Consider the following 15,367-nt stretch of genomic DNA (forward strand, 5'->3'; position numbering starts at 1 on the left):
GGCACAATCCAAATGACATTTTCAATCAATTTTTCTATAGTCCAAAAAAACAATTTTCTGATGAAAAACGAGGGCCCGTGACCTGTCGAACTTTCTCCAGATGGTCAGAAATGGTAAGTTTTTTAATGTTTAATTTTTTGACTGTAAATGACTATTGCATGTGAATTATCACTTTTGGAACTAAAACAAGAGTGTTTAGAGTCATTTTAATTCCTGAAATTAGTTGAAATAGAAGCTTCTGAGTAGGAGAAAAAGTCTGTAAAAATGGCAATTTTGGTCACATTAAGGCTTTAAAAAGTAGTTATTCAACATGAGGCACAATCCAAATGACATTTTCAATCAATTTTTCTACAGTCCAAAAAAACAATTTTCTGATGAAAAACGAGGGCCCGTGACCTGTCGAACTTTCTCCAGATGGTCAGAAATGGTAAGTTTTTTAATGTTTAATTTTTTGACTGTAAATGACTATTGCATGTGAATTATCACTTTTGGAACTAAAACAAGAGTGTTTAGAGTCATTTTAATGCTTGAAATTAGTTGAAATAGAAGCTTCTGAGTAGGAGAAAAAGTCTGTAAAAATGGCAATTTTGGTCCCATTGAGGCTTTAAAAAGTAGTTATTCAACATGAGGCACAATCCAAATGACATTTTCAATCAACTTTTCTACAGTCCAAAAAATCAATTTTCTGATGAAAAACGAGGACCCGTGACCTGTCGAACTTTCTCCAGATGGTCAGAAAAGGTAATTTTTTAATGTTGAAGTTTTTTGACTGTAAATGACTATTGTATGTGAATTATCACTTTTGAAACTAAAACAAGAGTGTTTAGTGTCATTTTAATGCCTGAAATTGGTCGAAATAGAAGCTTCTGAGTAGAATAAAAAGTCTATCAAAATGGCAATTTTGTTCACATTAAGGCTTTAAAAAGTAGTTATTCAACATGAGGCACAATCCAAATGACATTTTCAATCAATTTTTCGACAGTACAAAAAATCAATTTTCTGATGAAAAACGAGGAACCGTGACCTGTCGAACTTTCTCCAGATGGTCAGAAATGGTAAGTTTTTTAATGTTTAATTTTTTGACTGTAAAAGACTATTGCATGTGAATTATCACTTTTGGAACTAAAACAAGAGTGTTTAGAGTCATTTTAATGCTTGAAATTAGTTGAAATAGAAGCTTCTGAGTAGGAGAAAAAGTCTGTAAAAATGGCAATTTTGGTCACATTGAGGCTTTAAAAAGTAGTTATTCAACATGAGGCACAATCCAAATGACATTTTCAATCAATTTTTCTACAGTCCAAAAAATCAATTTTCTGATGAAAAACGAGGAACTGTGACCTGTCGAACTTTCTCCAGATGGTCAGAAATGGTAAGTTTTTTAATGTTTAATTTTTTGACTGTAAATGACTATTGCATGTGAATTATCACTTTTGGAACTAAAACAAGAGTGTTTAGAGTCATTTTAATGCCTGAAATTGGTTGAAATAGAAGCTTCTGAGTAGGAGAAAAAGTCTGTAAAAATGGCAATTTTGGTCACATTGAGGCTTTAAAAAGTAGTTATTCAACATGAGGCACAATCCAAATGACATTTTCAATCAATTTTTCTACAGTCCAAAAAATCAATTTTCTGATGAAAAACGAGGACCCGTGACCTGTCGAACTTTCTCCAGATGGTCAGAAATGGTAAGTTTTTTAATGTTTAATTTTTTGACTGTAAATGACTATTGCATGTGAATTATCACTTTTGGAACTAACACAAGAGTGTTTAGAGTCATTTTAATGCCTGAAATTGGTCAAAATAGAAGCTTCTGAGTAGAATAAAAAGTCTATCAAAATGGCAATTTTTTTCACATTAAGGCTTTAAAAAGTAGTTATTCAACATGAGGCACAATCCAAATGACATTTTCAATCAATTTTTCTACAGTCCAAAAAATCAATTTTCTGATGAAAAACGAGGACCCGTGACCTGTCGAACTTTCTCTAGATGGTCAGAAATGGTAATTTTTTAATGTATAATTTTTTGACTGTAAATGACTATTGCATGTGAATTATCACTTTTGGAACTAAAACAAGAGTGTTTAGTGTCATTTTAATGCCTGAAATTGGTTGAAATAGAAGCTTCTGAGTAGAAGAAAAAGTCTGTAAAAATGGCAATTTTGTTCACATTAAGGCTTTAAAAAGTAGATATTCAACATGAGGCACAATCCAAATGACATTTTCAATCAATTTTTCTACAGTCATAAAATCAATTTTCTGATGAAAAACAAGGACCCGTGACCTGTCGAACTTTCTCCAGATGGTCAGAAATGGTAAGTTTTTTAATGTTTAATTTTTTGACTGTAAATGACTATTGCATGTGAATTATCACTTTTGGAACTAAAACAAGAGTGTTTAGAGTGATTTTAATGCCTGAAATTTGTCGAAATAGAAGCTTCTGAGTAGAAGAAAAAGTCTGTAAAAATGGCAATTTTGTTCACATTAAGGCTTTAAAAAGTAGTTATTCAACATGAGGCACAATCCAAATGACATTTTCAATCAATTTTTCTACAGTACAAAAAATCAATTTTCTGATGAAAAACGAGGACCCGTGACCTGTCGAACTTTCTCCAGATGGTCAGAAAAGGTAATTTTTTAATGTTGAAGTTTTTTGACTGTAAATGACTATTGTATGTGAATTATCACTTTCGAAACTAAAACAAGAGTGTTTAGTGTCATTTTAATGCCTGAAATTGGTCGAAATAGAAGCTTCTGAGTAGAATAAAAAGTCTATCAAAATGGCAATTTTGTTCACATTAAGGCTTTAAAAAGTAGTTATTCAACATGAGGCACAATCCAAATGACATTTTCAATCAATTTTTCGACAGTACAAAAAATCAATTTTCTGATGAAAAACGAGGAACCGAGACCTGTCGAACTTTCTCCAGATGGTCAGAAAAGGTAATTTTTTAATGTTGAAGTTTTTTTACTGTAAATGACTATTGTATGTGAATTATCACTTTCGAAACTAAAACAAGAGTGTTTAGTGTCATTTTAATGCCTGAAATTGGTCGAAATAGAAGCTTCTGAGTAGAATAAAAAGTCTATCAAAATGGCAATTTTGTTCACATTAAGGCTTTAAAAAGTAGTTATTCAACATGAGGCACAATCCAAATGACATTTTCAATCAATTTTTTTACAGTCCAAAAAATCAATTTTCTGATGAAAAACGAGGACCCGTGACCTGTCGAACTTTCTCCAGATGGTCAGAAATGGTAAGTTTTTTAATGTTTAATTATTTGACTGTAAATGACTATTGCATGTGAATTATCACTTTTGGAACTAAAACAAGAGTGTTTAGAGTCATTTTAATGCCTGAAATTGGTCGAAATAGAAGCTTCTGAGTAGAAGAAAAACTCTGTAAAAATGGCAATTTTGTTCACATTAAGGCTTTAAAAAGTAGTTATTCAACACGAGGCACAATCCAAATGACATTTTCAATCAGTTTTTCTACAGTCCAAAAAATCAATTTTCTGATGAAAAACGAGGACCCGTGACCTGTCGAACTTTCTCCAGATGGTCAGAAAAGGTAATTTTTAATGTTTAATTTTTTGACTGTAAATGACTATTGCATGTGAATTATCACTTTTGGAACTAAAACAAGAGTGTTTAGAGTCATTTTAATGCCTGAAATTGGTCAAAATAGAAGCTTCTGAGTAGAATAAAAAGTCTATCAAAATGTCAATTTTGTTCACATTAAGGCTTTAAAAGGTAGTTATTCAACATGAGGCACAATCCAAATGACATTTTCAATTAATTTTTTTACAGTCCAAAAAAACTATTTTCTGATGAAAAACTAGGACCCGTGACCTGTCCACCTTTCTCCAGATGGTCAGAAATGGTAATTTTTTAATGTTTAAATTTTTTGACTATAAATGACTATTGCATGTGAATTATCACTTTTGGAACTAAAACAAGAGTGTTTAGAGTCATTTTAATGACTGAAATTGGTCGAAATAAAAGCTTCTGAGTAGAAGAAAAAGTCTGTAAAAATGGCAATTTTGTTCACATTAAGGCTTTAAAAAGTAGTTATTCAACATGAGGCACAATCCAAATGACATTTTCAATCAATTTTTCTATAGTCCAAAAAAACAATTTTCTGATGAAAAACGAGGGCCCGTGACCTGTCGAACTTTCTCCAGATGGTCAGAAATGGTAAGTTTTTTAATGTTTAATTTTTTGACTGTAAATGACTATTGCATGTGAATTATCACTTTTGGAACTAAAACAAGAGTGTTTAGAGTCATTTTAATTCCTGAAATTAGTTGAAATAGAAGCTTCTGAGTAGGAGAAAAAGTCTGTAAAAATGGCAATTTTGGTCACATTAAGGCTTTAAAAAGTAGTTATTCAACATGAGGCACAATCCAAATGACATTTTCAATCAATTTTTCTACAGTCCAAAAAAACAATTTTCTGATGAAAAACGAGGGCCCGTGACCTGTCGAACTTTCTCCAGATGGTCAGAAATGGTAAGTTTTTTAATGTTTAATTTTTTGACTGTAAATGACTATTGCATGTGAATTATCACTTTTGGAACTAAAACAAGAGTGTTTAGAGTCATTTTAATGCTTGAAATTAGTTGAAATAGAAGCTTCTGAGTAGGAGAAAAAGTCTGTAAAAATGGCAATTTTGGTCCCATTGAGGCTTTAAAAAGTAGTTATTCAACATGAGGCACAATCCAAATGACATTTTCAATCAACTTTTCTACAGTCCAAAAAATCAATTTTCTGATGAAAAACGAGGACCCGTGACCTGTCGAACTTTCTCCAGATGGTCAGAAAAGGTAATTTTTTAATGTTGAAGTTTTTTGACTGTAAATGACTATTGTATGTGAATTATCACTTTTGAAACTAAAACAAGAGTGTTTAGTGTCATTTTAATGCCTGAAATTGGTCGAAATAGAAGCTTCTGAGTAGAATAAAAAGTCTATCAAAATGGCAATTTTGTTCACATTAAGGCTTTAAAAAGTAGTTATTCAACATGAGGCACAATCCAAATGACATTTTCAATCAATTTTTCGACAGTACAAAAAATCAATTTTCTGATGAAAAACGAGGAACCGTGACCTGTCGAACTTTCTCCAGATGGTCAGAAATGGTAAGTTTTTTAATGTTTAATTTTTTGACTGTAAAAGACTATTGCATGTGAATTATCACTTTTGGAACTAAAACAAGAGTGTTTAGAGTCATTTTAATGCTTGAAATTAGTTGAAATAGAAGCTTCTGAGTAGGAGAAAAAGTCTGTAAAAATGGCAATTTTGGTCACATTGAGGCTTTAAAAAGTAGTTATTCAACATGAGGCACAATCCAAATGACATTTTCAATCAATTTTTCTACAGTCCAAAAAATCAATTTTCTGATGAAAAACGAGGAACTGTGACCTGTCGAACTTTCTCCAGATGGTCAGAAATGGTAAGTTTTTTAATGTTTAATTTTTTGACTGTAAATGACTATTGCATGTGAATTATCACTTTTGGAACTAACACAAGAGTGTTTAGAGTCATTTTAATGCCTGAAATTGGTCAAAATAGAAGCTTCTGAGTAGAATAAAAAGTCTATCAAAATGGCAATTTTGTTCACATTAAGGCTTTAAAAAGTAGTTATTCAACATGAGGCACAATCCAAATGACATTTTCAATCAATTTTTCTACAGTCCAAAAAATCAATTTTCTGATGAAAAACGAGGACCTGTGACCTGTCGAACTTTCTCCAGATGGTCAGAAATGGTAATTTTTTAATGTATAATTTTTTGACTGTAAATGACTATTGCATGTGAATTATCACTTTTGGAACTAACACAAGAGTGTTTAGAGTCATTTTAATGCCTGAAATTGGTCAAAATAGAAGCTTCTGAGTAGAATAAAAAGTCTATCAAAATGGCAATTTTGTTCACATTAAGGCTTTAAAAAGTAGTTATTCAACATGAGGCACAATCCAAATGACATTTTCAATCAATTTTTCGACAGTACAAAAAATCAATTTTCTGATGAAAAACGAGGAACCGAGACCTGTCGAACTTTCTCCAGATGGTCAGAAATGGTAAGTTTTTTAATGTTTAATTTTTTGACTGTAAATGACTATTGCATGTGAATTATCACTTTTGGAACTAAAACAAGAGTGTTTAGAGTCATTTTAATGCCTGAAATTGGTCAAAATAGAAGCTTCTGAGTAGAATAAAAAGTCTATCAAAATGGCAATTTTGTTCACATTAAGGCTTTAAAAAGTAGTTATTCAACATGAGGCACAATCCAAATGACATTTTCAATCAATTTTTTTACAGTCCAAAAAATCAATTTTCTGATGAAAAACGAGGACCCGTGACCTGTCGAACTTTCTCCAGATGGTCAGAAATGGTAATTTTTTAATGTTTAATTTTTTGACTATAAATGACTATTGCATGTGAATTATCACTTTTGGAACTAAAACAAGAGTGTTTAGAGTCATTTTAATGCCTGAAATTGGTCGAAATAGAAGCTTCTGAGTAGAAGAAAAAGTCTGTAAAAATGGCAATTTTGTTCACATTAAGGCTTTAAAAAGTAGTTATTCAACATGAGGCACAATCCAAATGACATTTTCAATCAATTTTTCTTCTGTACAAAAAATCAATTTTCTGATGAAAAACGAGGACCCGTGACCTGTCGAACTTTCTCCAGATGGTTAGAAATGGTAAGTTTTTTAATGTTTAATTTCTTGACTGTAAATGACTATTGCATGTGAATTATCACTTTTGGAACTAAAACAAGAGTGTTTAGAGTCGTTTTAATGCCTGAAATTAGTTGAAATAGAAGCTTCTGAGTAGGAGAAAAAGTCTGTAAAAATGGCAATTTTGGTCCGATTGAGGCTTTAAAAAGTAGTTATTCAACATGAGGCACAATCCAAATGACATTTTCAATCAACTTTTCTACAGTCCAAAAAATCAATTTTCTGATGAAAAACGAGGACCTGTGACCTGTCGAACTTTCTCCAGATGGTCAGAAATGGTAAGTTTTTAATGTATAATTTTTTGACTGTAAATGACTATTGCATGTGAATTATCACTTTTGGAACTAAAACAAGAGTGTTTAGAGTCATTTTAATGCCTGAAATTGGTTGAAATAGAAGCTTCTGAGTAGGAGAAAAAGTCTGTAAAAATGGCAATTTTGGTCACATTGAGGCTTTAAAAAGTAGTTATTCAACATGAGGCACAATCCAAATGACATTTTCAATCAATTTTTTTACAGTCCAAAAAAACAATTTTCTGATGAAAAACGAGGACCGGTGACCTGTCGAACTTTCTCCAGATGGTCAGAAATGGTAAGTTTTTTAATGTTTAATTTTTTGACTGTAAATGACTATTGCATGTGAATTATCACTTTTGGAACTAAAACAAGAGTGTTTAGAGTCATTTTAATGCCTGAAATTGGTCGAAATAGAAGCTTCTGAGTAGAAGAATAAGTCTGTAAAAATGGCAATTTTGTTCACATTAAGGCTTTAAAAAGTAGTTATTCAACATGAGGCACAATCCAAATGACATTTTCAATCAATTTTTCTACAGTTATAAAATCAATTTTTTGATAAAAAACAAGGACCCGTGACCTGTCGAACTTTCTCCAGATGGTCAGAAATGGTAAGTTTTTTAATGTTTAATTTTTTGACTGTAAATGACTATTGCATGTGAATTATCACTTTTGGAACTAAAACGAGAGTGTTTAGAGTCATTTTAATGCCTGAAATTAGTTGAAATAGAAGCTTCTGAGTAGGAGAAAAAGTCTGTAAAAATGGCAATTTTGGTCCCATTGAGGCTTTAAAAAGTAGTTATTCAACATGAGGCACAATCCAAATGATATTTTCTATCAACTTTTCTACAGTCCAAAAAATCAATTTTCTGATGAAAAACGAGGACCCGTGACCTGTCGAACTTTCTCCAGATGGTCAGAAATGGTAAGTTTTGTAATGTTTAATTATTTGACTGTAAATGACTATTGCATGTGAATTATCACTTTTGGAACTAAAACAAGAGTGTTTAGAGTCATTTTAATGCCTGAAATTTGTCGAAATAGAAGCTTCTGAGTAGAAGAAAAAGTCTGTAAAAATGGCAATTTTGTTCACATTAAGGCTTTAAAAAGTAGTTATTCAACACGAGGCACAATCCAAATGACATTTTCAATCAATTTTTCTACAGTCCAAAAAATGAATTTTCTGATGAAAAACAAGGACCCGTGACCTGTCAAACTTTCTCCAGATGGTCAGAAATGGTAAGTTTTTTAATGTTTAAGTTTTTTGACTGTAAATGACTATTGCATGTGAATTATCACTTTTGGAACTAAAACAAGAGTGTTTAGAGTCATTTTAATGCCTGAAATTTGTCGAAATAGAAGCTTCTGAGTAGAAGAAAAAGTCTGTAAAAATGGCAATTTTGTTCACATTAAGGCTTTAAAAAGTAGTTATTCAACATGAGGCACAATCCAAATGACATTTTCAATCAATTTTTCTACAGTACAAAAAATCAATTTTCTGATGAAAAACGAGGACCCGTGACCTGTCGAACTTTCTCCAGATGGTCAGAAAAGGTAATTTTTTAATGTTGAAGTTTTTTGACTGTAAATGACTATTGTATGTGAATTATCACTTTCGAAACTAAAACAAGAGTGTTTAGTGTCATTTTAATGCCTGAAATTGGTCGAAATAGAAGCTTCTGAGTAGAATAAAAAGTCTATCAAAATGGCAATTTTGTTCACATTAAGGCTTTAAAAAGTAGTTATTCAACATGAGGCACAATCCAAATGACATTTTCAATCAATTTTTTTACAGTCCAAAAAAATCAATTTTCTGATGAAAAACGAGGACCCGTGACCTGTCGAACTTTCTCCAGATGGTCAGAAATGGTAATTTTTTAATGTTTAATTTTTTGACTATAAATGACTATTGCATGTGAATTATCACTTTTGGAACTAAAACAAGAGTGTTTAGAGTCATTTTAATGCCTGAAATTGGTCGAAATAGAAGCTTCTGAGTAGAATAAAAAGTCTATCAAAATGGCAATTTTGTTCACATTAAGGCTTTAAAAAGTAGTTATTCAACATGAGGCACAATCCAAATGACATTTTCAATCAATTTTTCGACAGTACAAAAAATCAATTTTCTGATGAAAAACGAGGAACCGAGACCTGTCGAACTTTCTCCAGATGGTCAGAAATGGTAAGTTTTTTAATGTTTAATTTTTTGACTGTAAATGACTATTGCATGTGAATTATCACTTTTGGAACTAAAACAAGAGTGTTTAGAGTCATTTTAATGCCTGAAATTGGTCGAAATAGAAGCTTCTGAGTAGAAGAAAAAGTCTGTAAAAATGGCAATTTTGTTCACATTAAGGCTTTAAAAAGTAGTTATTCAACATGAGGCACAATCCAAATGACATTTTCAATCAATTTTTCTACAGTCCAAAAAATCAATTTTCTGATGAAAAACGAGGACCCGTGACCTGTCGAACTTTCTCCAGATGGTCAGAAATGGTAATTTTTTAATGTATAATTTTTTGACTGTAAATGACTATTGCATGTGAATTATCACTTTTGGAACAAAAACAAGAGTGTTTAGAGTCATTTTAATGCCTGAAATTGGTCGAAATAGAAGCTTCTGAGTAGAAGAAAAAGTCTGTAAAAATGGCAATTTTGTTCACATTAAGGCTTTAAAAAGTAGTTATTCAACATGAGGCACAATCCAAATGACATTTTCAATCAATTTTTCTACAGTACAAAAAATCAATTTTCTGATGAAAAACGAGGACCCGTGACCTGTCGAACTTTCTCCAGAAATTTTCTGATGAAAAACGAGGGCCCGTGACCTGTCGAACTTTCTCCAGATGGTCAGAAATGGTAAGTTTTTAATGTTTAATTTTTTGACTATAAATGACTATTGCATGTGAATTATCACTTTTGGAACTAAAACAAGAGTGTTTAGAGTCATTTTAATGCCTGAAATTGGTCGAAATAGAAGCTTCTGAGTAGAAGAAAAAGTCTGTAAAAATGGCAATTTTGTTCACATTAAGGCTTTAAAAAGTAGTTATTCAACATGAGGCACAATCCAAATGACATTTTCAATCAATTTTTCTATAGTCCAAAAAAACAATTTTCTGATGAAAAACGAGGGCCCGTGACCTGTCGAACTTTCTCCAGATGGTCAGAAATGGTAAGTTTTTTAATGTTTAATTTTTTGACTGTAAATGACTATTGCATGTGAATTATCACTTTTGGAACTAAAACAAGAGTGTTTAGAGTCATTTTAATTCCTGAACTTAGTTGAAATAGAAGCTTCTGAGTAGGAGAAAAAGTCTGTAAAAATGGCAATTTTGGTCACATTAAGGCTTTAAAAAGTAGTTATTCAACATGAGGCACAATCCAAATGACATTTTCAATCAATTTTTCTACAGTCCAAAAAATCAATTTTCTGATGAAAAACGAGGACCTGTGACCTGTCGAACTTTCTCCAGATGGTCAGAAATGGTAAGTTTTTTAATGTTTAATTTTTTGACTGTAAATGACTATTGCATGTGAATTATCACTTTTGGAACTAACACAAGAGTGTTTAGAGTCATTTTAATGCCTGAAATTGGTCAAAATAGAAGCTTCTGAGTAGAATAAAAAGTCTATCAAAATGGCAATTTTGTTCACATTAAGGCTTTAAAAAGTAGTTATTCAACACGAGGCACAATCCAAATGACATTTTCAATCAATTTTTCGACAGTACAAAAAATCAATTTTCTGATGAAAAACGAGGAACCGAGACCTGTCGAACTTTCTCCAGATGGTCAGAAATGGTAAGTTTTTTAATGCTTAATTTTTTGACTGTAAATGACTATTGCATGTGAATTATCACTTTTGGAACTAAAACAAGAGTGTTTAGAGTCATTTTAATGCCTCAAATTGGTCAAAATAGAAGCTTCTGAGTAGAATAAAAAGTCTATCAAAATGGCAATTTTGTTCACATTAAGGCTTTAAAAAGTAGTTATTCAACATGAGGCACAATCCAAATGACATTTTCAATCAATTTTTCTACAGTACAAAAAATCAATTTTCTGATGAAAAACGAGGACCCGTGACCTGTCGAACTTTCTCCAGAAATTTTCTGATGAAAAACGAGGGCCCGTGACCTGTCGAACTTTCTCCAGATGGTCAGAAATGGTAAGTTTTTAATGTTTAATTTTTTGACTATAAATGACTATTGCATGTGAATTATCACTTTTGGAACTAAAACAAGAGTGTTTAGAGTCATTTTAATGCCTGAAATTGGTCGAAATAGAAGCTTCTGAGTAGAAGAAAAAGTCTGTAAAAATGGCAATTTTGTTCACATTAAGGCTTTAAAAAGTAGTTATTCAACATGAGGCACAATCCAAATGACATTTTCAATCAATTTTTCTATAGTCCAAAAAAACAATTTTCTGATGAAAAACGAGGGCCCGTGACCTGTCGAACTTTCTCCAGATGGTCAGAAATGGTAAGTTTTTTAATGTTTAATTTTTTGACTGTAAATGACTATTGCATGTGAATTATCACTTTTGGAACTAAAACAAGAGTGTTTAGAGTCATTTTAATTCCTGAACTTAGTTGAAATAGAAGCTTCTGAGTAGGAGAAAAAGTCTGTAAAAATGGCAATTTTGGTCACATTAAGGCTTTAAAAAGTAGTTATTCAACATGAGGCACAATCCAAATGACATTTTCAATCAATTTTTCTACAGTCCAAAAAAACAATTTTCTGATGAAAAACGAGGGCCCGTGACCTGTCGAACTTTCTCCAGATGGTCAGAAATGGTAAGTTTTTTAATGTTTAATTTTTTGACTGTAAATGACTATTGCATGTGAATTATCACTTTTGGAACTAAAACAAGAGTGTTTAGAGTCATTTTAATGCTTGAAATTAGTTGAAATAGAAGCTTCTGAGTAGGAGAAAAAGTCTAAAAATGGCAATTTTGGTCACATTGAGGCTTAAAAAGTAGTTATTCAACATGAGGCACAATCCAAATGACATTTTCAATCAATTTTTCTACAGTCCAAAAAATTAATTTTCTGATGAAAAACGAGGACCTGTGACCTGTCGAACTTTCTCCAGATGGTCAGAAATGGTAATTTTTTAATGTATAATTTTTTGACTGTAAATGACTATTGCATGTGAATTATCACTTTTGGAACTAAAACAAGAGTGTTTAGAGTCATTTTAATGCCTGAAATTGGTTGAAATAGAAGCTTCTGAGTAGGAGAAAAAGTCTTTAAAAATGGCAATTTTGGTCACATTGAGGCTTTAAAAAGTAGTTATTCAACATGAGGCACAATCCAAATGACATTTTCAATCAATTTTTCTACAGTCCAAAAAATCAATTTTCTGATGAAAAACGAGGACCCGTGACCTGTCGAACTTTCTCCAGATGGTCAGAAATGGTAAGTTTTTTAATGTTTAATTTTTTGACTGTAAATGACTATTGCATGTGAATTATCACTTTTGGAACTAACACAAGAGTGTTTAGAGTCATTTTAATGCCTGAAATTGGTCAAAATAGAAGCTTCTGAGTAGAAGAAAAAGTCTGTAAAAATGGCAATTTTGTTCACATTAAGGCTTTAAAAAGTAGTTATTCAACATGAGGCACAATCCAAATGACATTTTCAATCAATTTTTCTACAGTACAAAAAATCAATTTTCTGATGAAAAACGAGGACCCGTGACCTGTCGAACTTTCTCCAGATGGTCAGAAAAGGTAATTTTTTTATGTTGAAGTTTTTTGACTGTAAATTACTATTGTATGTGAATTATCACTTTCAAAACTAAAACAAGAGTGTTTAGTGTCATTTTAATGCCTGAAATTGGTCGAAATAGAAGCTTCTGAGTAGAATAAAAAGTCTATCAAAATGGCAATTTTGTTCACATTAAGGCTTTAAAAAGTAGTTATTCAACATGAGGCACAATCCAAATGACATTTTCAATCAATTTTTCGACAGTACAAAAAATCAATTTTCTGATGAAAAACGAGGACCCGAGACCTGTCGAACTTTCTCCAGATGGTCAGAAATGGTAAGTTTTTTAATGTTTAATTTTTTGACTGTAAATGACTATTGCATGTGAATTATCACTTTTGGAACTAAAACAAGAGTGTTTAGAGTCATTTTAATGCCTGAAATTGGTCAAAATAGAAGCTTCTGAGTAGAATAAAAAGTCTATCAAAATGGCAATTTTGTTCACATTAAGGCTTTAAAAAGTAGTTATTCAACATGAGGCACAATCCAAATGACATTTTCAATCAATTTTTCTATAGTCCAAAAAAACAATTTTCTGATGAAAAACGAGGGCCCGTGACCTGTCGAACTTTCTCCAGATGGTCAGAAATGGTAAGTTTTTTAATGTTTAATTTTTTGACTGTAAATGACTATTGCATGTGAATTATCACTTTTGGAACTAAAACAAGAGTGTTTAGAGTCATTTTAATGCTTGAAATTAGTTGAAATAGAAGCTTCTGAGTAGGAGAAAAAGTCTGTAAAAATGGCAATTTTGGTCACATTGAGGCTTTAAAAAGTAGCTATTCAACATGAGGCACAATCCAAATGACATTTTCAATCAATTTTTCTACAGTCCAAAAAATCAATTTTCTGATGAAAAACGAGGACCTGTGACCTGTCGAACTTTCTCCAGATGGTCAGAAATGGTAAGTTTTTTAATGTTTAATTTTTTGACTGTAAATGACTATTGCATGTGAATTATCACTTTTGGAACTAACACAAGAGTGCTTAGAGTCATTTTAATGCCTGAAATTGGTCAAAATAGAAGCTTCTGAGTAGAATAAAAAGTCTATCAAAATGGCAATTTTGTTCACATTAAGGCTTTAAAAAGTAGTTATTCAACATGAGGCACAATCCAAATGACATTTTCAATCAATTTTTCTACAGTCCAAAAAATCAATTTTCTGATGAAAAACGAGGACCCGTGACCTGTCGAACTTTCTCCAGATGGTCAGAAATGGTAATTTTTTAATGTATAATTTTTTGACTGTAAATGACTATTGCATGTGAATTATCACTTTTGGAACTAAAACAAGAGTGTTTAGAGTCATTTTAATGCCTGAAATTGGTTGAAATAGAAGCTTCTGAGAAGGAGAAAAAGTCTGTAAAAATGGCAATTTTGGTCACATTGAGGCTTTAAAAAGTAGTTATTCAACATGAGGCACAATCCAAATGACATTTTCAATCAATTTTTCTACAGTCCAAAAAATCAATTTTCTGATGAAAAACGAGGACCCGTGACCTGTCGAACTTTCTCCAGATGGTCAGAAATGGTAAGTTTTTTAATGTTTAATTTTTTGACTGTAAATGACTATTGCATGTGAATTATCACTTTTGGAACTAACACAAGAGTGTTTAGAGTCATTTTAATGCCTGAAATTGGTCAAAATAGAAGCTTCTGAGTAGAATAAAAAGTCTATCAAAATGGCAATTTTGTTCACATTAAGGCTTTAAAAAGTAGTTATTCAACATGAGGCACAATCCAAATGACATTTTCAATCAATTTTTCTACAGTCCAAAAAATCAATTTTCTGATGAAAAACGAGGACCCGTGACCTGTTGAACTTTCTCCAGATTGTCAGAAATGGTAATTTTTTAATGTATAATTTTTTGACTGTAAATGACTATTGCATGTGAATTATCACTTTTGGAACTAAAACAAGAGTGTTTAGAGTCATTTTAATGCCTGAAATTGGTCGAAATAGAAGCTTCTGAGTAGAAGAATAAGTCTGTAAAAATGGCAATTTTGTTCACATTAAGGCTTTAAAAAGTAGTTATTCAACATGAGGCACAATCCAAATGACATTTTCAATCAATTTTTCTACAGTTATAAAATCAATTTTTTGATGAAAAACAAGGACCCGTGACCTGTCGAACTTTCTCCAGATGGTCAGAAATGGTAAGTTTTTTAATGTTTAATTTTTTGACTGTAAATGACTATTGCATGTGAATTATCACTTTTGGAACTAAAACGAGAGTGTTTAGAGTCATTTTAATGCCTGAAATTAGTTGAAATAGAAGCTTCTGAGTAGGAGAAAAAGTCTGTAAAAATGGCAATTTTGGTCCCATTGAGGCTTTAAAAAGTAGTTATTCAACATGAGGCACAATCCAAATGATATTTTCTATCAACTTTTCTACAGTCCAAAAAATCAATTTTCTGATGAAAAACGAGGACCCGTGACCTGTCGAACTTTCTCCAGATGGTCAGAAATGGTAAGTTTTTTAATGTTTAATTATTTGACTGTAAATGACTATTGCATGTGAATTATCACTTTTGGAACTAAAACAAGAGTGTTTAGAGTCATTTTAATG

Source organism: Triturus cristatus, chromosome 3_2, assembly GCF_964204655.1.
Source record: "Triturus cristatus chromosome 3_2, aTriCri1.1, whole genome shotgun sequence".
NCBI lineage: Eukaryota > Metazoa > Chordata > Amphibia > Caudata > Salamandridae > Triturus > Triturus cristatus.